Genomic DNA, 27,861 nt, shown 5'->3' with positions numbered 1-27,861 from the left:
TTCACCAAAGAGGTTATACTGATTGCAAATAAATACATGAAAAGATGTTTGACATCACTGGCCAGTCTCCAAAAGTTACATACTGTATGATTATATTTATATGACATTCTCAAAAGGATAAAATTAGAGTGACAGAGAATAGATGAGTGGTTGCCAAAAGTTAGAGGTGGGATGAAGGTATGATTATAAAGGGATAGTATGAAGGAGTTTTGGGGGACTGTAGAGCTATTATGAATACTATTATGAACTAATATGATTATTATTATGATTATAGTGAAGGTTACATGAATCTACACATGTGCTAGAACACATAGAACTGTAGAACCCAAAAAAGTCATTTACCATGTTAATTTTTTTAATAAATAAAATTAATTTATAAAAAGAAAATCCACAATTATCTGAGAAGATGGTAAAATATTCCTCCCTTTTCCAATAGTGTATCTGAATAAGGCCATATTCTCTTCATATGCTTCAACCAAAGCAATATATTGCAACAAACTGAACACAGAAGTATGAGAATCCGGCTGTCTTCTATGGTGCCAGACGTTAAAGAGACTTGAAAAAATGTAAAACAATGCCACTCATTTCACCATCTGTTTTTCTGTTTTGGAAAATAGTTTGATTGATTGATTGATTGATTGCTGCATTGGGTCTTTGTTGCTGCGCGCAGGCCTTCTCTAGTTGTGGTGAGCGGGGACTACTCTTCGTTGCAGTGCGCAGGCTTCTCGTTGCGGCGGCTTCTCTTGCTGCGGAGCACGGGCTCTAGGTGCACAGGCTTCAGTAGTTGTGGCACATGGGCTCCGTAGTTGTGGCTGGCGGGCTCTAGAGCACAGGCTCAGTAGTTGTAAAGCACACGGGCTTAGCTGCATGTGGGATCTTCCCGTACCAGGGCTCGAACCCATGCCCCCTGCATTGGCAGGTGGATTCTTAACCACTGCGCCACTAGGGAAGCCCAGCTTTATTATTTCAAAATAAATAAACTTAAAATATGTTTTAATTTCAATACAGGAAATATCATTAGCTATAAATCCATGATAAAACAAAGAAACAACTCTTTAGTAATAAAGATAAATTTTAAGATTGATAAGAGGTCCTGAGACCAGAAAGTTTGAGAACGGCTAAATTATGTTATACAAATCTATATTTGAATCAATCTATTAATAATCTCGATTTATTATATACAAAATTATTGGGGTAAATTTTTAAATATTCTACAGTCTGAACTTTTACCAATCATTCTTTCAATAAACAAACATTTGATGAGTACCCTGCCAAAAACTGTGGGAATACTAAGATAAATAAATCATGGTCCCTAGCCTTTAGGACAATAGGTACTCCAGGAGAGATTTCTCATAGGTAATGCTAATGGTAGAATATCCACTTGAACCTAAATGCAGTAAGAGAAGAGTTGTGCAACTGGTTTGGAATTGAAGTTAGAAAACTAATCAAAGAAAAACACAATACAATTATTACCTCCAGGGAAAAAAAAAACTAGTGTAGAAAAGTTACTCATACTATATACCTATATCTATACCTATATAGATATAAATTTCATGACTTAGATGTCAAAAGCATTTACAGAGTCATAATAACTTAAATTCTGAATATTGCCCTAACCAAAATTAAACTATAATATTAATGGAATATCGGAGGACCTAACTGCAGTAGGAATGAGATAGGCTGTGAAAAAGCTAAATCCTCATCTTCCATAGTGGAAAGCCAATAAATAATGACTAAAATTTAAAAATTAATCAGCAGCAATACAAGCATGTTCATTTGAGATATGGAGGTAAATATCAAAAGAATCAGCAAAAAGGGCAGAGTGGGGAGGCCAGGAGACTCTTCTTTTCTATAATGAAGTGTATAGAATCATTCAACTTTTTAAATTATGTGCATATTTAACTCTGATTAAAAATGAAAATTAAATTTAAAATGCAACTTGTAGAAGAACATTTAAACATGAAAAAATATTCTTTATATTTTAAGTGACTTATAAAACAATATATATGATCTCATTTCTATTTTTTAAAAAAAGTACACATATAGGGGCTTCCCTGGTGGCACAGCAGTTAAGAATCCGCCTGCCGAGTGGAAGGTCAGGTCCGGGCTTCTAGGGTGTTCACACTGCAGCTGGTGCCCACACCAGGTGAGCCGTCTTGCTGGAACTTTGACCTCAGAGGCACCCTGGAGAAAGGAAGCTCAGGAGGAGGAGAAGTGGGCCCAGCACACGGAAGAGAACCATCCCTGACGACCATCACTGGCCTTGCTTATGGTGTCTTTCAGATACAGTAGAAATACATCTACACGTGGAACTGCTCCTACAGAACACCCACTGAATGCTGGCAGAAGACCTCAGACCTCCCAAAAGGCAAGAAACTCCCCACGTACTTGGCCGTGTGGATGAAAGGCTCTTGGTGCTCCAGCCAGGCATCAGGGCTGTGCCTCTGAGGTGGGAGAGCCAACTTCAGGACACTGGTCCACAAGAGACCTCCCAGCTCCACGTAATACCAAACGGCGAAAATCTCTCAGAGATCTCCATCTCAACATCAAGACCCAGCTTCACTCAACGACCAGCAAGCTACAGTGCTGGACACCCTATGCCAAACAACTAGCAAGACAGGAACACAGCCCCATCCATTAGCAGAGAGGCTGCCTAAAATCATAAGCCCACAGACACCCCAAAACACACCACCCGACGTGGACGTGCCCACCAGAAAGACAAGATCCAACCTCATCCACCAGAACACAGGCACTAGTCCCCTCCACCAGGAAGCCTACACAACCCACTGAACCAACCTTAGCCACTGGGGACAGATACCAAAAACAACGGGAACTACGAACCTGCAGTCTGTAAAAAGGAGACCCCAAACACAGTAAGATAAGCAAAATGAGAAGACAAAAAACCACACAGCAGGTGAAGGAGCAGGGTCAAAACACACTAGACCTAACAAATGAAGAGGAAATAGGCAGTCTACCTGAAAAAGAATTCAGAATAATGATAGTAAAGATGATCCAAAATCTTGGAAATAGAATAGACAAAATGCAAGAAACATTTAACAAGGATGTAGAAGAACTAAAGAGGAACCAAGCAATGATGAAAAACACAATAAATGAAATTAAAAATACTTTAGACGGGATCAATAGCAGAATAACTGAGGCAGAAGAACGGATAAGTGACCTGGAAGACAGAATGGTGGAATTCACTGCTGTGGAACAGAATAAAGAAAAAAGAATGAAAAGAACTGAGGACAGTCTCAGAGACCTCTGGGACAACATTAAATGCACCAACATTCGAATTATAGGGGTCCCAGAAGAAGAAGAGAAAAAGAAAGGGACTGAGAAAATATTTGAAGAGATTATAGTTGAAAACTTCCCTAATATGGGAAAGGAAATAGTTAATCAAGTCCTGGAAGCACAGAGAGTCCCATACAGGATAAATCCAAGGAGAAACACGCCAAGACACATATTAATCAAACTATCAAAAATTAAATATAAACAAAACATATTAAAAGCAGCAAGGGAAAAACAACAAATAACACACAAGGGAATCCCCATAAGGTTAACAGCTGATCTTTCAGCAGAAACTCTCCAAGCCAGAAGGGAGTGGCAGGATATACTTAAAGTCATGAAGGAGAAAAACCTACAACCAAGATTACTCTACCCAGCAAGGATCTCATTCAGATTTGATAGAGAAATTAAAACCTTTACAGACAAGCAAAAGCTGAGAGAGCTCAGCACCACCAAACCAGCTTTACAACAAATGCTAAAGGAACTTCTCTAGGCAAGAAACACAACAGAAGGAAAACACCTACAATAACAAACCCAAAACATTTAAGAAAATGGTAATAGGAACATACATATCGATAATCACCTTAAATGTAAATGGATTAAATGCTCCCAACAAAAGACAAAGACTGGCTGAATGGATACAAAAACAAGACCCGTATATATGCTGTCTACAAGAGACCCACTTCAGACCTAGAGACACTTACAGACTGAAAGTGAGGGGATGGAAAAAGATATTCCATGCAAATGGAAATCAAAAGAAAGCTGGAGTAGCAATTCTCATATCAGACAAAATAGACTTTAAAATAAAGACTATTACAAGAGACAAAGAAGGACACTATATAATGATCAAGGGATCGATCCAAGAGGAAGATATAACAATTGTAAATATTTATGCACCCAACATAGGAGCACCTCAATACATAAGGCAAATACTAAAGCCATAAAAGGGGAAATCGACAGTAACACAATCATGGTAGGGGACTTTAACACCCCACTTTCACCAATGGACAGATCATCCAAAGTGAAAATAAATAAAGAAACACAAGCTTTAAATGATACATTAAACAAGATGGACTTAATTGATATTTATAGGACATTCCACACAAAAACAACAGAATACACATTTTTCTCAAGTGCTCATGGAACATTCTCCAGGATAGATCATATCTTCGGTCACAAATCAAGTCTTGGTAAATTTAAGAAAATTGAAATCGTATCAAGTATCTTTTCCGACCACAACGCTATGAGACTAGATATCAATTACAGGAAAAGATCTGTAAAAAATACAAACACATGGAGGCTACACAATACACTACTTAATAACGAAGTGATCACTGAAGAAATCGAAGGGGAAATCAAAAAATACCTAGAAACAAATGACAATGGAGACACGACAACCCAAAACCTATGGGATGCAGCAAAAGCAGTGCTAAGAGGGAAGTTTATAGCAATACAAGCCTACATCAAGAAACAGGAAACATCTCAAATAAACAACCTAACCTTGCACCTAAAGCAATTAGAGAAAGAAGAGCAAAAAAACCCCAAAGTTAGCAGAAGGAAAGAAATCATAAAGATCAGATCAGAAATAAATGAAAAAGAAATGAAGGAAACAATAGCAAAAATCAATGAAACTAAAAGCTGGTTCTTCGAGAAGATAAACAAAATTGATAAACCATTAGCCAGACTCATCAAGAGAAAAAGGGAGAAGACTCAAATCAATAGAATTAGAAATGAAAAAGGAGAAGTAACCACTGACACTGCAGAAATACAAACGATCATGAGAGATTACTACAAGGAACTCTATGCCAATAAAATGGACAACCTGGAAGAAATGGACAGATTCTTAGAAATGCACAACCTACCGAGACTGAACCAGGAAGAAATAGAAAATATGAACAGACCAATCACAAGCACTGAAATTGAAACTGTGATTAAAAACCTTCCAACAAACAAAAGCCCAGGACCAGATGGCTTCACAGGTGAATTCTATCAAACATTTAGAGAAGAGCTAACACCTATCCTTCTCAAACTCTTCCAAAATATTGCAGAGGGAGGAACACTCCCCAACTCATTCTACGAGGCCACCATCACCCTGATACCAAAACCAGACAAAGATGTCACAAAGAAAGAAAACGACAGGCCAATATCACTGATGAACATAGATGCAAAAATCCTCAACAAAATACTAGCAAACAGAATCCAACAGCACATTAAAAGGATCATACACCATGATCAAGTGGGGTTTATCCCAGGAATGCAAGGATTCTTCAATATACGCAAATCAATCAACGTGATACATCATATTAACAAATTGAAGGAGAAAAACCATATGATCATCTCAATAGACGCAGAGAAAGCTTTCGAAAAAATTCAACACCCATTTATGATAAAAGCCCTGCAGAAAGTAGGCATAGAGGGAACTTTCCTCAACATAATAAAGGCCATATATGACAAACCCACAGCCAACATTGTCCTCAATGGTGAAAAACTGAAACCATTTCCACTAAGATCAGGAACAAGACAAGGTTGCCCACTCTCACCACTATTATCCAACATAGTTTTGGAAGTGTTAGCCACAGCAATCAGAGAAGACAAAGAAATAAAAGGAATCCAAATCGGAAAAGAAGAAGTAAAGCTGTCACTGTTTGCAGATGACATGATACTATACATACAGAATCCTAAAGATGCTACCAGAAAACTCCTAGAGCTAATCAATGAATTTGGTAAAGTAGCAGGATACAAAATTAATGCACAGAAATCTCTTGCATTTCTATACACTAATGACGAAAAATCTGAAAGTGAAATTAAGAAAACACTCCCACTTACCATTGCAACAAAAAGAATAAAATATCTAGGAATAAACCTACCTAAGGAGACAAAAGACCTGTATGCAGAAAATTATAGGACACTGATGAAAGAAATTAAAGATGATACAAATAGATGGAGAGATATACCATGTTCTTGGATTGGAAGAATCAACATTGTGAAAATGACTCTACTACCCAAAGCAATCTACAGATTCAATGCAATCCCTATCAAACTACCACTGGCATTTTTCACAGAACTAGAACAAAAAATTTCACAATTTGTTTGGAGACACAAAAGACCCCGAATAGCCAAAGCAATATTGAGAACGAAAAATGGAGCTGGAGGAATCAGGCTCCCTGACTTCAGACTATATTACAAAGCTACAGTAATCAAGACAGTTTGGTACTGGCACAAAAACAGAAATATAGATCAATGGAACAGGATAGAAAGCCCAGAGATAAACCCACGCACATATGGTCACCTTATCTTTGATAAAGGAGGCAAGCATATACAGTGGAGAAAAGACAGCCTCTTCAGTAAGTGGTGCTGGGAAAATTGGACAGGTACGTGTAAAAGTATGAAATTAGAACACTCCCTGACACCATACACAAAAATAAACTCAAAATGGATTAAAGACCTAAGTGTAAGGCCAGACACTATCAAACTCTTAGAGGAAAACATAGGCAGAACACTCTATGACATACATCACAGCAAGATCCTTTTTGACCCACCTCCTAGAGAAATGGAAATAAAAACACAAATAAACAAATGGGACCTAATGAAACTTAAAAGCTTTTGCACAGCAAAGGAAACCATAAACAAGACGAAAAGACAACCCTCAGAATGGGAGAAAATATTTGCAAATGAAGCAACTGACAAAGGATTAATCTCCAAGATTTACAAGCAGCTCATGCAGCTCAATAACAAAAAAAACAAACAACCCAATCCAAAAATGGGCAGAAGACCTAAATACACATTTCTCCAAAGAAGATATACAGATGGCCAACAGACACATGAAAGAATGCTCAACATCATTAATCATTAGAGAAATGCAAATCAAAACTACAATGAGGTATCACTTCACACCGGTCAGAATGGCCATCATCAAAAAATCTAGAAACAATAAATGCTGGAGAGGGTGTGGAGAAAAGGGAACACTCTTGCACTGTTGGTGGGAATGTAAATTGATACAGCCACTATGGAGAACAGTATGGAGGTTCCTTAAAAAACTACAAATAGAACTACCATACGACCCAGCAATCCCACTACTGGGCATATACCCTGAGAAAACCATAATTCAAAAAGAGTCATGTACCAAAATGTTCATTGCAGCTCTATTTACAATAGCCAGGACATGGAAGCAACCTAAGTGTCCATCATCGGATGAATGGATAAAGAAGATGTGGCACATATATACAATGGAATATTACTCAGCCATAAAAAGAAGTGAAATGGAGGTATTTGTAATGAGGTGGATGGAGTTAGAGTCTGTCATACAGAGTGACGTAAGTCAGAAAGAGAAAAACAAATACAGTATGCTAACACATATATATGGAATCTAAGGGGAAAAAAAAAGGTCATGAAGAACCTAGTGGCAAGATGGGAATAAAGACACAGACCTACTAAAGAATGGACTTGAGGATATGGGGAGGGGGAGAGGTGAGATGTGACAGGGTGAGAGAGTGTCATGGACATATATACACTACCAAATGTAAAGTAGATAGCTAGTGGGAAGCAACCACATAGCACAGGGAGATCAGCTCGGTGCTTTGTGACCGCCTGGGGGGGTGGGATGGGGAGGGTGGGAGGGAGGGAGATGCGGGAGGGAGGAGATATGGGAACGTGTGTATATGTGTAGCTGATTTACTTTGTTATAAAGCAGAAACTAACACACCATTGTGAAGCAATTATACTTCAATACAGATGTTTAAAAAAAAAAAAAAGAATCCGCCTGCCAATGCAGGGGACACAGGTTCGAACCCTGGTCTGGGAAGATCCCACACGCCGCGGAGCAACTAAGCCCGTGCGCCACAACTACTGAGCCAGAGCTATAGAGCCTGCAAGCCACAACTACTAAGCCCACGTGCCACAACTACTGAAGCCTGAGCGCCTACAGCCCGTGCTCCGCAACAAGAGAAGCCACCGCAATGAGAAGCCCACACACCGCAACGAGGAGTAGCCCCTGTTCACCGCAACTAGAGAAAGCCCGTGCACAGCAATGAAGACCCAACACAGCCAAAAATAAATTAATGAATTAATTTTTTTTAAAAAAGCCTGAACTCATATTTACCAACTATGAACTATGGTTATTCCTATAGAGTATGATTATTTTCTTGGGATAGATTCCTCTTCTGTAAATTTACTATAGCAAACACGTATTTTTACAATAAGTAGAAAAACTATTTTTAAAAGTTGTAATTTTTAAGCCTCACATATATGGTCAAAAAATTTTTAGAGAAGGGTGCCAAAACCATTCAATGGGGAAAGAACAATCTTTTCAACAAATGGCACTGGATAAACTGGATATCCACATGCTAAAGAATTAAGCTGGACCCTTACTTTATACCGTATACAAAGATTTACTGAAAATGGATCAAAGAACTAAATGTAAGATCCATTTAGTTCCATTGTAAGATCCATTTAGAACAATGGATTGTTCTAAATGGACAATCCCTATGTATTGTTCTAAGAGTTTAGAAAACTCTTAGAACAATACATAGGGAAAAAGCTTCATGACATTGGATTTGGCAATGATTTCTTGGATATAACACCAAAAGAAAAGAAAAAAACAAACTGACTTCATCAAAATTAAAAACAAATAATTTTGATGAAGTGTCCATCAAAAGAGTAAAAAGGCAACCTATGGAATGGGAGAAAATATCTGCAAATAATATATCTGATAAGGGGTTAACATTTAGAATATATAAAGAAATCCTACAACTCAACAACAAAATAACAAACAACCCAATTTTAAAAATGGGCAAAAGACCTGAATAGACATTTCTCCAAAGAAAATATACAAAGGATCATAAGCATGGAAAGATGCTCAACATCATTAATTAACTAGGAAAATGCAAATCAAACCACTTTACAACCCATTTAGAATAACTATCAAAAAACATGAAAATAAGTGTTGGCAAAAATGTGGAGAAAGTGGAACCCCTGTGCATTGCTGATGGAAATGAGGAATGAGGAAATGTGAAATGGTGCAGCCACTGCAGAAAACAGTACTGGAGGTTCCTCAAAAAAATTAAACATAGAACTATGATATAATCATGCAATTCCACCTTTGAGTATATACTCCAAAAAATTCAAAGGAGGGACTCAAAAAGATATTTGTACACCAGCGTTCATGGCTGAATTATTCATAAGAGCCAAGAGGCAGAAGCACTCAAGTGTCCATCTCAAATGACAGAAGAATGGATAAACAAAAATGTAGCACATATATACAATGGAATATTATTCAATTTTAAAGAGGAAGGAAATTCTCACACATGCTACAACATGAATGAACCTTGAAGACATTATGCTAAGTGAAAAAAGCCAATCACAAAAGGTCAAATATATGATTCCATTTTATAATAGGTAGCTAGATTAGTCAAATTCATAGAGACAGAAGGTAGTTTCTGTCTAGTGGTTGCCAGGGGCTGCAAGGAGGAGGTAATGGGGATTTAGTGTGGGTACAGAGTTTCATTTTGGGGAAGATGAAAAAGTTCTGGAGATGAATTGTGGTGATGGTTGCAGAACAATGTTAATATACTTAATGCCACTGAATTGTACACTTAAAAATAGTTAATGTGGAAAATCTAATGTATATTTTACCACGAAAAAAGTTTCTATTTTAAATAACACTACTAGGTACCCCTCAGAGATATAATTACCAAATAATTTTCAACATATCTCACTTTAAATTACCAGTAGAAAGATCATGGAACAAAGTAGTATCCTGGATAGAGTCCTTCAAGATACTGATATAAAGCTAAAAATACACCTGTTCCAATTAGAAATTGAACCCTGTAAGAATCCGCCTGCCAATGCAGGGGACACGGGTTCGAGCCCTGGTCCGGGAAGATCCCACATGCCGTGGAGCAACTAAGCCCGTGCACCACAACTACTGAGCCTCTGCTCTGGAGCCCACGAGCCACAACTACTGAGCCCGAGTGCCACAACTACTGAAGCCCATGCACCTAGAGCCCATACTCCACAACAAGAGAAGCCACCGCAATGAGAAGCCCGCGCACCGCAATGAAGAGTAGCCCCCGCTCACCACAACTAGAGAAAGCCCGCATGCAGCAACAAAGACCCAACGCAGCCAAAAATAAATAAATAAAATTAAAAAAAAAAAAAAAAAAAGAAATTGAACCCTAAGGGAAAAGCCCAGAATCCTGTAAGCTACCAAGGTGTACTAGATTGCTTCTAAAATGGCTCCCAATAATCCCTATCTCATGTTATTGATCCCTTCCCCTTCAGTGTGGGTGGATCCAGTGACTTGACTCTAATGAATAGAATACAGCAAAAGTGACAGGATATCACTTCCCAGATATAAAAGACTGTGACATCTACCTTGCTCATTGTCTCTCTCTGGCTCTTCCTACTTGCTTGCTCTGATGAGGAAAGCTGCTATGTTGCCCCAAGGAAAGACCCATGTGCTAGGACAACCTCTGCTAGCATATGATTCCACTTGCAAAAGGTGCCAACAGCCCTCAGTCCAACCACCCACAAGGAATGGAATCATGCCAACAACCACTGGAGTAAGCTTGGAAACAGATCCTTCCTCAGTGTGCCTTTTGATGACTACAGCCTACCTTAATTGCAGTCTCCGACTGATCTTGAAGCAGAGTACCCAGCTGAGTCACACACAAAATCCTGACCCACAGACTCTGTGAAATAATGTTGTTGTTTTAAAACAGTATGTTAGGGGTAATTTGTTATGCGGCCATAGATAACTAACACACTAGGCTTCACTGGTGTAAGACAATAGTTTCTCAAAGTTGTACACGAACCACAGGTTCTTTTTGATTCCACATCACAAATTATATCTGAAAAAATTAATGTAATTTGGCTGTAGTATCAATGCTGTCAAATAACTGTTTGGGATTCATTTTTTCAGTAAACTAATAGCTTTTAAATAATCTTGGTGCAAGAAAATGAGATACTGCAAGAGAGAACTTAAATAATTCCTCCTTGGCAATATCCTCAATGACCTAAAATATAAAGTAAACAGCATGATAATGAATTCAGACAGTGATGCTAAATCTGGAGGTGTTGCCAAAACAGACCCAAAGATGATCAAAATACAGACAGAACATACTAAATGGAGATTCAACTTGTAAAATACCATGTGGTGAAAAATCATTTGAAACATTTGCTTGGTAGAAAAAGATTGAGAAGAAAAATAGCCAACAAATTAATAAGTAAATATTGACAATCCCCTAGATTACAAACTAGGGGATGATGAAGACCATATCATAGTCACTATATTCTCCGCCATAATCAAAAAGTATGAACTTTGCAGTTAATCAATAGATATTTGGTGAAGTAATTTAATTAACCAGATGAAAATGAGACATCAAACTGTATGTAATTTATAAGTCATACAGGTTCACATATACGAGTATAACAGAAAGATGAGAGGAAAAATGAGAACTAAAAGGAGAATGAAAATAAAAATGATAAGACACAAAGGCAAATGTATAAAAACTGTACTAATATAAGAATTCCAAAAACATAAACCAGACCAAACCACACTTAATGAAGGTAACTCCCTACAAGAGTATTATCTGAGAAATTAATAACACTGCAGTGTGTTTATTGTCTTTTAGCTCCAGGGACCTCACAGAATAGAGATTAAGACCAGACTATCTGGGGAATTCCCTGGCGGTCCAGTGGTTAGGACTCCGCGCTCTCACTGCCAAGGGGCCGGGTTCAATCCCTGGTCAGAGAACAAAGATCCCACAAGCTGTGCAGGGAGGGAGAGGCCAGACTACCTAGATTCAAATCCTGGCTGTATAACCTAGGACCCACTACTTAACTTCTCTATGCCTCAATTTCCTCAACTATAAAAAAGAGATAACAACTGTGGCTATTTAAGGATTAAAAGTGATAATACATGATATATGTAAAGTGCTTACTCATCACAGTGCCTGCTACACTGACTGTGCCCAATAAATGGTAATCATTACTTACTACATCATTTTGCACGCTTCTTAACCAACAGAAGAAGAAATAGTCACATTCACAAACATAATGCTATCCAAAACAGTCCTTGAACTGCTTGAACGTTGCTGAAAGAAAATAATCATGTTTGCATGGAAGACTAGAATTTAAACCTAGTATGCAACTCTATTACTTATCAAATTCATATAAAAATGTTTTTGTCAGCAAAGGAAATTATTACTCTACAACTATGATTACAAATTAAATTATAGCATTTGCATTGTTATAATTTTGCTCTTAAAGTTAACAGAAAAATTAGTTGACCAAAAAGGGAATAAAAATAAACCTACTATTTCTAGGTTGGAAAAAGTATAAATTAGTTCCCAAGTGTGCTTTCACTTGAAGCAAATTTTGAGTACCCACCTACATAAAAAAAGGAAGCACTGTCATAGTGAATATAAAAAAAGAAATTATTTAAATATAAAAAGTAAAGACTCTCACACACTGCTAGTAGGAATGTACTTTGGAAAATAGTTCGTATTATAAAGTAAAGCTGAAAATATGCACATACTGTGACCCAGCAACCCTTTTCCTAGGTATATCCTAAAGACACTCTTCTCTCACGTGCACCAGGAAATATGTACAAGAATTTTCAGTCACACTGTCCATAAATGCCAAAAACTGGAAACAACCCAAATGTCCAGCAAGAGAAGAATGGATAAATTATAATATATCCATACAGTGAAAAAATGTACTAGCTTCCTACTGCTGACGTAACAAATTACCACAAATTTAGCAGCAAAACAACATAAATTTGTAGTCTTACAGTTCTGGAGATCAGAAGTCCAGGCTTCCACTGGGGCTAAAATCGAGGTATCAGCAAAGCTATGTTCCTTCTGGAGGCTCTAGAGGAGAATCCTCTTCCTTGCCTTTTCCAACTTCTAGAAGTTACCTTCATTCTTTGGCTCATGGCCCCATCCTCCACCTTCAAAGCTGGAGTAGCGCCGTTAGCATCTTCAAATCTCTCTGACCTCTGCTTCCGTCATCACATCTCCTTATTTCTCTCTGACAAAATATATATGCCTCCCTCTTACAGAACCCTTGTGAGTACACTAAACCCACCTGGAAAATCGAGGATAATCTCCCCAACTCAGAGCTTTAAGTTAATCACACCTGCAAAGTCCATTCTGCCTATAAGGTAACATATTCAGAAGATTAAGGGATTAGGAAGTGAGTATCTTTGGGGGGACCATTATTCTACCTGCCACAAAAAATATGCTAAAAAGAAAATGAAGAAACTACTGCTACTCTGAACTACATGACTAAATCTCATGATAGACATTGAAAAAAATCAAGCAAGACAAAAGTATACTTACAACATAAGTCCTTCTATATAAAGTTCAAAATTAAGCAAAACTAAACTATGTTAAATAGGGATGCAAGTATAGGTAGTAAGTCTATAAAGAAAAAACAAGGACATGATTTTTCATAAAAAGCACAAGAATGAATTCCTTTGGGGTAAGAAAAGGAGATAAGGAAAGGGCTTCTGAGATGCTGGCAATGTTCTATTTCTTGACCACTTGGCCTTATAATTATTCTTTAAACTGTACAGGGGGCTTCCCTGGTGGCACAGTGGGTAAGAATCCACCTACCAATGCAGGGGACACGGATTCAATCCTTGGTCCGGGAAGATCCCACACGCCACAGAGCAACTAAGCCCGTGTGCCACAACTACTGAGCCTGTGCTCTAGAGCCCGCGAGCCACGTCAACTGAGCCCGTGTGCTACAACTACTGAGCCTGTGCTCTAGAGCCCGCGAGCCACGTCTACTGAGCCCGTGCACCACAACTACTGAGCCTGCGCTCTGCAACTACTGAAGCCCGAGCGCCTAGAGCACGTGCTCCACAAGAGAAGCCACCACAATCAGAAGCCTGTACACCTCAACGAAGAGTAGCCCCCACTTGCCACAACTAGAGAAAGCCCACGTGCAACAACGAAGACCCAACACAGCCAAAAATAAAGTAAATAAAATACATAAATTTAAACTGTACCTATGATTAATGTCTCTTATAAAAAGAACAGTAACAGATAATGGCCATATAAACCAGAGCAGGGAAAGCCAGACACAAACTAGATAGGCAACAACCATCTAGCAGTATGACACATAGCAGAAGACTGTCCCATCTATACAATGGTGAAAAGCCAGGTAACCTGTGAGTTGAGCATGAGGCAGAAATCCAGGTTCAGAGTAAAGAAAGAGGCTTAGAAGCACATGCACAATTACATGTCTTCTAAGACATATCTTCTAAGACAATTTACAATGTCTTCCTAAAAGACTATAAATTTCTTGAGGTCAAGAGCAGAATTCTACTCATCTTTGTATTCTCAGTACCTAGCATAATACCTACCACAGAACAATCGTTCAGTAAATGTTTAATGAATGGAAGAATGAATGAAACATCTTTAACCTCCTAGACAGCTGAATGAAAAGACATAGTCCTCAAGTAAATAACTGAGAGCTGACTTTTAAATTTAACATATAGTCATTCAATAAATTGTTACAAATACATAGAAGAGTAGGAAGAAGTATAATGCATAGTTTTGCCCTCAATGAGTTTACAATCAAGGGAAGAAGTTAAACAATTATTTCCAAATTATTCTTTGAAGTAGAACACATAACACAAAAACAGAAATTCATAGTAATTCTCTGGATTTAAAAGGCAAAATAAACTAATAAGAACCTGCTGTATAAAAAAATAAATAAAATTCAAAATAAAATAAAAGGTAAAATATGTAAGTTAATCAACATCAAATTGCAAGGGCTAGTGCATATGACAAATCAGAACTGGGAGAGATTAACATGGGCTAGGATGATCATATTATGTTTCTTAGAGGAGCTGGATAACATCTACAGCGGTTTGGCGATTGCAAAATAGCCAAAAGTTCCTCCCATTCCTGTATACACACATCCCTTTACAATGTGACCTTGCTACATCTGCCGTTGAAAGGTAGATTTTCTTTCTCCATTCTGGAAACTGAGGTTGGCCCTATGACTTGCTTTGACCAATGGGACATCAGCAAACATGACCCAGAAGGTTGAAAAGCACTTATGCACTGGACTTGCCCTCTTTTGCTGGTTTTGGAACCCAGATAGTGAAGAAACCCAAGCTAGGTGACTGCTTCACATAAGTGAGCCCAAACAAGACCAAAAGAACCATTCAGCTGAGCCTAGCCAAACTGCCAACCCACATAATAGTTAATAAATTATTGTTTTAGCTCCTGAACTTCGGGGTGGTTTGTTTAATGACAAGAACTAACTGAAGATGCAAGCAAAGGCACAGAAGAGGAAAGGAGCAAAACATACAAGTACATGAGAAAATGAATGCATACATCAGTCTAAATGGAAAAGAGTTCTGATTGCGGAGAAAGAATACATAAACCTGAAAGGTAAACTGAGTTCAGATTGTAAAAATCAGGCTAGGGGGCTTCCCTCGTGGTGCAGTGGTTAAGAATCCACCTGCCAATGCAGGGGACACGGGTTCGAGCCCTCGTCGGGGAAGATCCCACATGCCGCGGAGCAACTAAGCCCATGCGCCACAACTACTGAGCCTGCGCTCTAGAGCCTGTGAGCCACAACTACTTAGCCCACGTGCCACAACTACTGAAGCCCACGTGCCTAGAGCCCATGCTCCACAACAAGAGAAGCCACCGCAATGAGAAGCCCGCGCACTGCAACGAAGAGTAGCCCAGAGTAGCCCCCACTCGCCACAGCTAGAGAAAGCCCAGGCAGAGCAACGAAGACCCAATGCAGCCATAAATAAATAAATAAATTTAAAAATCAGGCTAGGAAGAGGATGGACTTCATTCAATTTCAATAGACAAGGAAGAGCCACTGAAGGACTTCAGAGCAGGGGAGGATATAATGCAAGAGGAAAGGAAGTCCAGTTACAACTACTATTATCTAGACAGGCTGAAGCAAAAAAATTCTACTACATTTGGAGGAAGCTAGATAATTCACTAAACAGATAACAGCAGGGTTCTATAAGTGTCATATATAGCTTATGTAAGATTCTGCTCTTTAACAGAAAAATAGGAAAATTATTTTTACCTACAATTTTAATTTCAATGGGAACAGTGCTAGAATTAATCATCAGAAGAGCTTATGACATGTCTAAAGAGTAAGGAAAATATTTTTGAAGCTATTATTTGGGCATAAAGATAATACACAGATTTCTAATGACAGCATAACTTTGAAATATGACTCCTCTTTGTTTGACATTTCAATATACCCACCAGACCACTTCGGCTTCTGACCACCAAAGTAACAGGGACCAGATTTAGCCTCCCACCTTAAATGGGAAAAATAGACAAAATATATGAAACAATGGACTTTAGACACTAGAACTAGACAATAGGCAGCACAGAACATGGATCCACGAGAGAAGGGAAATAAATGAGGTAAGCCTTAAGACTGCCCCCAGCTCACTGACTGGAGAGTTTCCAGGCTGCAGCACAGGAATGAGGAACCCAAACAGAGCCCAGCAGTCTCGCTGAGTTGAAGAGACAGAATTCAGAGTTTTGAGGAGGCCAAGGCAGGGCAGAACACTGAAGAGCTGTACAAAGATAGAACTCTGGATATCTAGAGAGGGTTTCTCTTGAAACTTTGGCAGAATGCTTATGAGTGCATGTGTGTACAGAAGCAATCAAGGCCAGGGTAAAGAACCACTGGAAAGAGGCAGGCAGGAACAATCCTTAATGTTCACACAGGGCTGTGAATAGTTTGTATAATCACCAAACAGAGTGAAAAAAAAAAAAAGAAACTTTAAAAACATCCAGGGCCATGAATGCATCTAACTATTTTCAAATAACTTAACTGTATCTCAGAACAAATCCCCATAATATTTACAGGAATTATAAAAAAAAAAAATCCAGCACATGACAGTGTAAAATCACAACGTCGAGCATCCAAACAGAAATTAGCAGGGACACAAACAAGGAGAAATATCAATCAATAAAAACAGACTTAGAAATGGTGCAGATGACAGAATGGTAGACAAGGACTTTAAAACAGCTATTATAAATATATTCAAGGAAACAGAGAAAACCATTAAGCATGAGGAAAGAAATGGGAAATATTTTTTAACTGAACTTCTAGACATGAGAAGTATATATCTGAGATTTTAAAAATACACTGGATAGGATTAACACCAGATTAACCACTGTGGAATAAAGGATTAGTGAAGTTGAAGATACAGAAAAAGGAATCATCCAGGACTTCCCTGGTGGTCCAGTGGTTAAGAATCCGCCTTCAGGGGGCTTCCCTGGTGGCGCAGTGGTTGAGAGTCTGCCTGCCAATGCAGGGGACGCGGGTTCGAGCCCCGGTCTGGGAAGATCCCACATGCCGCGGAGCAACTGGGCCCGTGAGCCACAATTACTGAGCCTGCGCGTCTGGAGCTTGTGCTCCGCAACAAGAGAGGCCACGATAGTGAGAGGCCCATGCACCGCGATGAAGAGTGGCCCCCACTTGCCGCAACTAGAGAAAGCCCTCGCACAGAAGCGAAGACCCAACACAGCCATAAATAAATAAATAAATAAATAAATAAATAAAAAGAATCCGCCTTCCAATGCAGGGGATGCAGGTTTTATCCCTGTTGGGGAAATAAAATCCCGCATGCCACAAGGCAACTAAGCCTGAGCGCTCTAGAGCCCGCGTGCCACAACTAGAGAACCCCGCGCACCACAACTACCGAGCCTGCACACTCTAGAGCCTGCATGCCACAAGGAAGAGCCCACGTGCTGCAACCAAGACCCAATGCAGCCAAATAAATAAATATATAAAAATAAGTATTTTTAAGAAAAGAAAGAAAGAAAAAGGGATCATCCAAAATGAAACATACATAGAAAAAGACAGAAACCACACAGAGAATCAGTGAGCAATGGGATAACAACAAAAAGCCTAACATGGACTTCCCTCGTGGTGCAGTGGTTAAGAATCAGCCTGCCAATGCAGGGGACACGGGTTTGAGCCCTGGTCCGGGAAGATCCCACATGCCACAGAGCAACTAAGCTTGTGCGCCACAACTACTGAGCCTGCACTCTAGAGCCCACAAGCCACAACTACTGAAGCCCACACGCCTAGAGCCCATGCTCCGCAACAAGGGAAGCCACCACAATGAGAAGCCCAGGCACCGCAACAGAGAGTAGACCCCGCTCGCTGCAACTATAGAAAGCCCGCGCGCAGCAATGAAGACCCAACACAGCCAAAAATAAATAAATAAATAAAATTTTTTAAAAAGCCTAACATACATATAACTGGAGTCCCAGAAGGAGAGAATAGAGAGGTTGTTTATACTTTTATTTTGTTGTCGGTTATTGTAACCATACTATCTTATATAAAGTTTCTCTCCACTTTTAGTACATATTTTAATTTCTGGATACATTTATTGGGCCCAAAGAGACTGCATGCTTAAAAAAAAAAAAACCTGAAGAAAAAATGTCTGAAATTTTTCCAAATTTGATGAAAACTATCAATACACTGAACATCCCCTATTAAAACAAAAAATCAGATGCTTTCAAAGTCATCATGATCTGTTAAGTAGGTAATACTTAGGATACCTGATTAATATTCCAAAAATAGATTAAAATATAGTTAGATGCAGAGTGGCTATCTCTGCATCAAATATTTCAAAAGTCAAAATAATACATTTTTCACATTACAAGAAACTAAATTATGTCTCAAGATAAAACAAGCTGAGGTGCAGACACAAGTTTACAAAGACTACAAACCAGTTAAGCTTTTCAAAATATCTAATAACACTAATGTAAACAACAGAAGTAAGGGTCAAGAATAGGATAAACACCATGAGATTTTTTTTTAACCCTGCAGGTTTTAGCAAGAGCCTCTCTAAAGGGTTAGTAAAAAGAGATGAAGATGTACAAATTACCCTATTTGTTGATAGCAAAAGAGAAAGAAAATTTAGTCACCACTCACACTTCAACTGTTCCTTCTAAACTTTGACAGGAGATAAATTATAGTTCCAGCAGCATGGAATCCCTCTGAGCTCATAAATATATTCAAGGAAGTAAAATATCTATTAAAATTGAAGAGAAATTTTACAAGTCAGTTATGGTTACAATTACCTACAACAGAATAAAAGTGTAAACAACCTAGTTCACCTCTCCCTGGCTACTGATACTAACAACACATAAACAAATTCTTCCCTTACAGAAAGTACAGTGTAACTTACATGGCAAGATTGTAAGGAAAGGGCTTCCCTGGTGGCACAGTGGTTAAGAATTCGCCTGCCAATGCAGGGGACAACGGTTTGAGCCCTGGTCCGGGAAGACCCCACATGCCACAGAGCAACTAAGCCCATGCGCCATAAATACTGAGCCTGCGCTCTAGAGCCCACAAGCCAAAACTACTAAGCCCGTGTGCCACAACTACTGAAGCCCGCATGCCTAGAGCCCGTGCTCTGCAACAAGAAGCCCGCACACCGCAATGAAGAGTAGCCCTTCCTCGCCGCAACTAGATAAAGTCCATGTGCAGCAACAAAGACCTAACATAGCCAAAAATAAATTAGTTAATTAAAATTAAAGAGAAAAAAAAAGATTGTAAGGAAAACATTAAACAAGACAATTCCTTGGGTAAAATCTACTGTAGCCACATCAACCAAACAAAGCATTGCCTATGATCCTCCAACTAAGAAAAAAAAAAAAAATCAATGAAGAAACTTCCCTGTAGTGATCTTCATTGTAATTGAATTTTAAGTATATTAACTTCCCTTTTTAAAAACAGAAAAACTAAAAAAAAAAAAAAAAAAAAAATCAAAACCGAAGCAAAGAGAGGTTAATTAATCTAAGGACCCATGATATATTATCATAGAGACGAGAAAAGATTCAGATCTCACCTTGATGCACAATTAACAGTTTTATTCATTTGTCTAGTAAGCAGTTATTAATTTATGAGGCTTGTGGCTATACTAACCTTATTTTATAAACCAAAAATTAGGAGCCAGCATATGATAAGGGATATTTTTTTCTGATTTACAAATGAATTTATATATTTTTAAACTTACAAAGATGTTCAAACTATATCCTAGTTACTTGTACATTTAATAAGTCACCTATAAGCTGCTGGACTCTGCCTACAAAGAGACTAACTATTTACCTGAAAGACCTCTTTCTTGTAACCATACATAACCTCCTACTGGAAATGCCTAGTCCTAACTTCTGAGGTTCAAAGAGTATGAAATATAACATAGGAATTCTGTCAGTACTTAAGCAACTGAAGCCTGGGAGAACCCAAAGTCGAAACCCATATTGGAGGGAGAGGGTGGACTCTTTAGAGCAAAAGTTTTCAAAGTGTTCTGGTGTTCGGAAAGGATTTGTCTAAAGCTGTTTCAGGAGTTGTATGAACATTTAATTTTTATTAAATATCTTTATTTTAAAACATTTTTTTTAAATTTTTTAACTACTTACAGCTATAACATATCCACTAACCTCCAAAACTGGTAGAGTATGTAGAATAAACTGTGGTTGATAAAACAAAGACTACTTCCCTGAACCCATCCCCCGGACTGTTAGGTCTGTCAGTTAATACGTTTATGTGGTCGTCTGCATTTTCCCTTCATGATACTTGGAACACTTGTAATTCCTTGTTCTACAATTGTCTATTCCCACTGTATTGCAAGTTCCAAAAGTGAGATCATTTCTGTCTTGTTCCCTGCTGAATCTCTAACTCCTACCACAGTAACATGGTAGATACTTAAATATTTAATGAGACTACTGCAGTAGTTCTAAGGAGAGATAATGAGGATCAGAGACTCTAAGTTAAGATGGTAGCAGTAGAAATGAAAAGGACAGGTTTTGTGCATGTAGTACCAGGGAAAAGAAGAAGCCAAAAAAATTAAATTAATGGGATTTTTGAATTTGGGTGACTGATTAAATAGTGACACCTTCATTTATATAATTACAGAAGTTAAAAGTGGACTGACTTTGGCCTTGGACATGTTGAATTTTTTAAGTGCTACACAAGTCCCTCAGAAATGAAGTCCTAATCTAGCTTACTATCTACCATACTATTTAGCTTCCAGCTGATTTTTTCAAATCGAATTTCATGAGAAGCAAGGCTCACATTTTTCTCTTTAGATATTCATTTTCTTCTCCTCTTTTCCTCCCCTCATCTCTGCATTACTGGTCATTGAAAAATGTTGATAAAACCTTTTCTGAGAAATTTTAGAAACCGAGGCACTTAGTAGATCAAGGAAAAAAGCAGGGGGGGTGTTTCCAAACTTAATCCATAACACACAGCACACATGGAAAACTAAATGTTAGACCAATATTAGCAAAATACAGTACTGAGATGATCACATGGCTAGAACAAGATCAGGGAAACAATGCAAAATCATTTTTTTTAAAAAGGTAATTACCTTGGAACTTCAGAAAGACCAAAAAAAAAAAAAATCCAAGTATAAAAATAATGATAAAAGCATTTTAGTAAAAACAGACATAATGGCAAATAACTTTTCTAATGCAAACATCAAAAAATACTGATTTTTATTTTCAATAAAGACGTAAAATTTCTAAAATATATATATAATATATAATATTGATTCTTAAACATGGTTAGGTTAAATCTTGACATTACCAAAGGGAGCTAAGAAGCTATTACCTCCCATTCTTCAGAAGACACTACAACAAGCCGGGTTTTTTTGGTTTTGTTTTTTGTTTTTAAATTTTTATTGGAGTATAGTTGATTTACAATGTTGTGTTAGTTTCAGGTGTTCAGCAAAGTGAATCAGTTATATATATGTCCACTCTTTTTTAGATTCTTTTCCCATACAGGCCATTTACAGAGTATTGAGGTCCTTTTCAAAGAACACTTAATTTTTTTACCTTGGGAAGCTCTACTCTAATTGAAGTGAAAGTAAATTGCTTAACACAATAAAAAGCAGCTATCAACATCGCAAAATATCAAGGACCTTATATACAAATGTCAAAAAAAAAATCACATAAAAAATCCAAAATGTTGACAAAAGTTGATAAGTATTATAGACTCAATTAAGTATTAAGAACACATAAAATAATAACCACAAAGAATCATTATGCTTAACTTAAAGTCATATAACATAAATGAAAATATACGAATAAGTCTGCTTAAAAATCACCTGTTTAAAAGATGAAACTTTCTGGCAAAATTGACATTGATGTTAGGTAAATAATATAATTTCAATCTATATTTTAAACTTACAACCAAGGATTACAAGATATTGAGGACAGAAACTTGTGAGCAGTAATATGTGTTGGAATTATGTTCAAAATTCAGCTCTAAAAACCCAACTTTTTTCATATAGACTTAAGGGGTCTTTTACCAAATATGGAAGTATGATATTTAACCTGAAAGCACTGAGTACTTACAGCACAAAAACTGTTAAAAAAAAAAAAAAGTATTTTCAACCCAAGGATTCTATCCACTGAAGCCTGGGGGAAAAAATCTACCACCATCATCATTATTGTTTACAATATACTGAGTAACAAAAAAAATGACAACGAAGTAAAACAGTACAAATGTTTAATTTCATATTTCAAAACCTATAAATATTGAAGATGTCCTGCCATATTACTAATCAAATAAACTGACATAGCTCTAGCTATACTTTGAGTCTTTCTTAAGAGCCCCCAAAATAGCAAAGGAATACATGGCTAGAGTAATTTTGTGTAACATGCACTCAAACTGTAAAGAATGCCACATATCTATAAAAGAATTTTTCTATCGGAGATTTTTTTTTTTTAAGTTTTAGTAATTTTTTTTTCCCCCCCTTTTAATTTATTTATTTATTTATTTTTGGCTGTGTTGGGTCTTCGTTTCTGTGCTAGGGCTTTCTCTAGTTGTGGCAAGCGGGGGCCACTCTTCATCGCGGTGCGCGGGCCTCTCGTTGCGGAGCACAGGCTCCGGACGCGCAGGCTCAGTAGTTGTGGCTCACGGGCCTAGTTGCTCCGTGGCATGTGGGATCTTCCCAGACCAAGGCTCGAACCCGTGTCCCCTGCATTAGCAGGCAGATTCTCAACGACTGCGCCACCAGGGAAGCCCAGAGATTTTTTTTTAAGTGGGAAAGGAAGCAAGCTATATTCTCCATTAGTTCTTAAAGGCTATTTTATTTTGCTAATCAATTCAGCCGTCACTAGTTCAATAATGCTCACTAAACATTTTCTCTTGTTTTATACTGTTTTTTGTGTTTTGTGTTTTTTTTCAGGCAACAAACATTTATTATGAGGATTAGGAATCTGAGAGTATCTAATTTGCGTGGTTCCAGCTCAAAGTCTCTCATGAATTGCAATTAAGTTGTCATTTCTATACATTAAGTTATAAAACTTATAAAGAATTGCCTGCCCCTGCCACCAAAGTTAAATTCCATGATCATAGCATATTCAGCTCTGTAATATCTGTTTACAATGAAAAACCAACAATCTATCACTAACTCACATTTTAGTGCTTTTTTTTTAATGTAAAATACCCTCAAACGTTGTCTGCATTATACAAACTTCACTTCTAACACTACATTTAGAGATATTTGAAGCCCTGCATAAGTGAGTTCATTTTGCTAAAGCAAATGAGCCTACTCTCACGAAGATTTCCTGAGGCATTAAAATAATAAGTATTTAAAAGAAAGTCAAAAGAAGGCACAAATATCTGAAGTCATATACAGTACAATAAAGAATTTGCTAGATTATGTATTAACCGTAGTACAAGACAATGAGCAAGATATTCCATTCTTAGCCCACTACTGAAGACCAAATGTATTTCAATTTAATATTACAAATTAAATTAATGAAGCTAGGGACTTCAATTTCTTTTATGTGTCCAAAACTAAAAGAAGAAAAAGCATTTTTTAACATTCTATCATAAAGGAAAAGTGTTAGAAAGACTTTCCTTTATAACCATGCTTTTAACATCCGCTTTAGTGCCTTGATAAAAATGTATCATACAGGAAAACATAAGCTTCTAAATTAGAGAGATTCCTTTCAGTATGTTTTCAATTTCAAAAGAGCACAATACATCATCCAAGTCCACACACTTGTTATCTGAAAAATTTTTAGACTTAGGATGAATTCTTCAAGATTAGTCATATAAGTAATATTTGTCATCATTACTGCTTTATTTAAATTAAAAAAAATACATAACATTCAGCTTTAAAATCGATCTCCCATCACCCCTTCCCCCTCAAATGAACGTTACTCTATTCCATTTAGCCAAAAGAAAACAGCAAATACATCTTTATGGTCTATCCTAGCAAACCAGTATTTAGAAACCAATGAAACTTTTATTAATGGCTCAGAACCAAACACTGTAACAAAACACACTGAGTGGATCCTCCGGGTGTGTACATGTGCCCATTCATAATATTACTATCCTCATACATGCATTAAAAAACTTAATTTCTATTTAATACCAAAACATTTTTACATAATACACAGGTTATTATAAAATTGCCCTCTTTAATGTTCAAACATAGAACAATTTCTAAAGCGAGGGACGATAAGAGTTAATACCGGATTGCTGCCACCTATCAACTTTAATTTAAAGCAAAGTACAACCCAATGTCATTTTTACCTCTAATGCAGCCACGACTGAGACAAAATTAAGTTCACTGTGGATAAAGTATCCTGGTATCCCAATGTATTATTTACTTCTGATTTAACAGTAAATACGTGTAGAGTCTTTTGTCCCTCCCACAGCATCCCGGGGTGTCAACATCATCTTAGTCAAAGCAAATCACGAGCAAATCCCTCAGGTCTACTTCGCACCCTAAGTACCATAAAGTCATGGCCTCCACTGTCGTTACTACACAACAAACAGATTCTATAGTCCCATGCCCTCTTCTATTAGATTTGCGGAAGCGGGGTGGGAAAGAAGCGCTCAGTATATCCTGAGAATCATCTGTGTTCAGTCCTGGTACCTGAAGCAGCATGAATACAAGTGGTATGTGGGTCACCCACAGAGAGAGAAACAGAACGAAGCTTTATGACCCTCCAAGTTCAGCGAAGACACCAAAAGCCTCTGTGGATACGGGGCACAACCCTCCAGGGAAACGGGGGAGAAGCAGACAGTCTCCGACTTGGAGTGACTGGGTCTGGCACAAGACCAGGGCGTGGGTAGCGACCGAGGAGTCTCCGGTACCCCTCCCCTCCGCACCAGGATCGGTCACTGGGCGAGGGGTGCGGCCGGAGGAGGGGGTCAGGACTGAGGGAGGGCGGGGCGCGGGGCTCCCCCAGCGGCGTCCTGGGGGCTCAGGGGGTGTGTCCTACCTGGGCCGTGGCGGACGCAGGGATTTCGGGCGGAGGGCTCGGGTCCAGCTCAGGGCCGGGACCGGCAGAGGTCAACCCTCAGCAGGCGGGACGACCGCCGCCTGCCCATCCCCCGCCGCCCAGTGCGGCGGGACCCGAGCGCGGCTTCGAGGGCCGGCCGGCTGAGTAGTCCCCTCGGGTACCGTCCGCGTTTACTGGCGGCGGCGGCTGCTGCTGTTACTGCTGCTGCTGGCCGCCCCCAGCCGCTGCTCTTGTGCCAGCCCCTGCTCCTCCTCCTGCCGCCGCCGCCGCCGCCTGGTCCCCACCGCTCCCATCGCCGCTGCGGCGACTACTGCAGCGCCCGCTGACCCGACCCGACGTTATTCTCCCCCTTCGCAACCCGGCACAGCCTAGCCCACCTGCCCTGCCAGTGCGCACGCCCACCTCTCCGCCACAGGTGCTGATTGGATAGCGCGTCCCGAGCCCGCCACGTTGGTTGGCTGGTCCCATTGCCTATCACGAAAGGGGCGGAGAGCTAGGCAAAGAGTGTCTCCGCCCCCCACCGGAGAATTGCCGCTATCTTCAGGTTTGCCTGAGAGGGCGAGTTACCGGGAAAAGAGCATCACAATGGCAGCGCGCGTGCGCGCGGGAATTCTGGTCCTCGTAGTTCCAGGCGCAGCGGCAACTACCCGCCCGTCTGGAGCAGAGAAGTAGGGCTTCTGAGACTTAGTGGTTGGCGCACAGTGGTGTCCTCCTAGCTCAGCAGTTACCTTGGTTATAGAGGCACGGTTGTGACGCCAGGGTTGGTCTTTTCGGAAGAAATCGTTAAATGCTTTGTCACGATACTAATTTACACACGCCGAGGAGTTCGGTCGCTAAAAAGGGCCCCAAATCATGAGGCCCTGCCATGCCACCTCCTCAGAAGCAGCGCTGCCAGGATCTGGCAAATTGGCGCTGTCCCCAGAACCGCCTAACATGAAGCTAATCATCGGTGGGTACTGGAGAAAGGCCTAAAAGTGTAAGGAAGAAAGAAGACCGAGACCTCCAGAAAGGAATGTCAGCCTGGAGCCCGGCGTATCCTTACGGTTTTCACATCCATGAAGAACAAGATTTCACTCCGTTTTTGAAACACCGCTAGTGAAGGGTTCAGTGAGCAGCGCCGGTGAAGTCCAGTATGGGATTCTGAGCAAGACAATGCGGGAGTCCCTCGAAGACTTTAAAAGAAAAGCGAGGAGGGCAGAGAAACGAGGCTATGTGGGATAATTTGTATTTGGTGTATCAAGCTCTTTCGTAAAGAGGAAACCTTATGATGAAACCCCTCTCCCATCCTTACCCACCAACTTACAGAAGAAAAAACTCAAAGAGCTTAACAGCTTTCCTAGAACTATAAAACTAATTAGTGGAAGAACCAAAACTCCGGTCTCTTAAACTCCCGTGTCCAATGCTTTTTTTACTTGATAATCTCAGGAGTCTGCCATGGACTGAAAGATTGCGATGAATTATGAGCTTCCTTTTACTTTAAATCTTTTTCTTCACTCAAGTGACATTATGATTAAAGCTGATTGAGAATATAGAATGGTTAAATACGAATCCTATATTCAATCTCATAACTATTATTGAATCTGTTTCTTCTTGTTCAGGAAATGCCACAGCCTCTTGACAGTCTTTGAAAAACAGCAGGCACTTCTACTGTCTGTCATGTCTAGATCCTTGGATAAAAAGCAGGACAAAATGCACATTAAAGGCACTTGATGATGCAGCTCATCTTGTTCTGTTCAAACTTAAAGAAGTTGCCAAATTGTTTTCTTTCCACTGATTAAAACCACAAGTTGCTTTTTCCATTACTTTGTCTAACAGAATATAGTTCACTTCAGGGTATTGGCAGGGCAAGTAATTTGAATTGGAAAGGATTAGTGTTTCTGTAAATACTTTTCTTTAAAATTAAAGAAGTTTACAGGGGAAACAAAGTCCAGATTCATTGAAATAATGCCTAGCAGGATTTCAAATAGCTATTCTCTATTCAAAGAGAATATTTTTCACTCACTTAGCAAATATAATGTGTCTCTCCAAGCTACCCAGATATAATCTCTGCTATCATAGGTAAGCGTTTTAGTGAATTTATTCATAGAACTACTATTGTGTTTATTTTAAATGAGTCAGTAGATACAGCTGGATTCTCCAAATGATGGAAAGATGATTATTCTTCTGACTGTTATCTTATGACCAACTCTCATTTGCAAATCCCTGAAGGATAAGATAAATAGAAGAGTATGTGAGAAAGCAGTCCAGCAGCTGTATATCAAGAAAGAGTTGAAGGGGAAAA

At 38.9% G+C, this 27,861-nt stretch overlaps 1 protein-coding gene across 2 annotated transcripts in view; it reads right to left on the bottom strand.

Annotated features, from left to right (window-relative positions):
• The window catches only part of TTBK2 (tau tubulin kinase 2), a 162,298-nt gene extending 136,387 nt beyond the window's left edge, over positions 1 to 25,911 (bottom strand). For both annotated transcript variants that reach the window (XM_036844336.1, XM_036844337.1), the window contains exon 1: positions 25,560 to 25,911. The gene's annotated coding sequence lies outside the window, so the exon portion shown is untranslated. The remainder of the gene's footprint in view (positions 1 to 25,559) is intronic.
• Between the last annotated feature and the right edge of the window lie 1,950 nt (positions 25,912 to 27,861).

This window comes from Balaenoptera musculus, chromosome 2 (assembly GCF_009873245.2).
Source record: "Balaenoptera musculus isolate JJ_BM4_2016_0621 chromosome 2, mBalMus1.pri.v3, whole genome shotgun sequence".
NCBI classification, from domain to species: domain Eukaryota; kingdom Metazoa; phylum Chordata; class Mammalia; order Artiodactyla; family Balaenopteridae; genus Balaenoptera; species Balaenoptera musculus.
This window is presented reverse-complemented; position numbering and strand designations above follow the sequence as displayed.